Source organism: Myotis davidii, unplaced genomic scaffold (genome assembly GCF_000327345.1).
Source record: "Myotis davidii unplaced genomic scaffold, ASM32734v1 scaffold53, whole genome shotgun sequence".
NCBI classification, from domain to species: domain Eukaryota; kingdom Metazoa; phylum Chordata; class Mammalia; order Chiroptera; family Vespertilionidae; genus Myotis; species Myotis davidii.
In genome coordinates, this window is record NW_006286140.1 from 256552 (window position 1) to 257379 (window position 828).

Genomic DNA, 828 nt, shown 5'->3' on the forward strand with positions numbered 1-828 from the left:
TGGATGCTCAGTATCTCCATATAACAATACTTCTATCAATGCTTTCGGCAAGAGAGTTTACTAACTCAAAGTTCCTGTCCTTACAAAGTTGAATATCTTTTTAAGTTAATGTGGTAAAGATGGGTCGATATTTTAGAAGACAGGAGAGTAGGTAATTAGGAACATATCTGAAGAGGAAATTGGGGAAGGCTGTTTAATGTGTTAACATATTTCAAAGTAATCATCTTCACATTGACAGCCTGACCACCACTTTGAGGTCTTTCTTACTGCTTGGTGACATGATGTCATTTTAACCTCATAATAATACTGGTGAGCTCTGAATGGAGATAAGTATTACTATTTCCATCTTACTGATGAGGAAATGGAGACTCAGAGATGTTGTGTGAACTTGACCAAGGACACACAGTTTTTAAGTAGAAAATTTAGGATCGAGTCCAAAGCCCAATAAAGTAAGATGCTGGATATCGCCATCTGGAACAGTAATTTCTACAAATCTGAAGCAAAGTAAAAAGCCATCTCATGCCCAGCTGGTGTGGCTCAGTGTTGAGCATTGGCCCATGCACCAAGAGATAGCTGGTTCAATTCCTGATAGGGCACACCCCTGGGTTGTGGGCTCAATCCCCAGCAGGGGGCATACAGGAGGCAGCCAATGGATGTTGATGTTTCTTATTGATGCTTCTATCTTTCTCTCCCTCTCCCGTTCTCTCTCTAAAATCAATAAAAAAAATATATATATATTTTAAAAGTCATCTCAATCTGGCCATCGTGACTCAGTGATTGAGTGTTGACCTATGAACCAGGAGGTCATGGTTCCATTCCTGGTCAGGC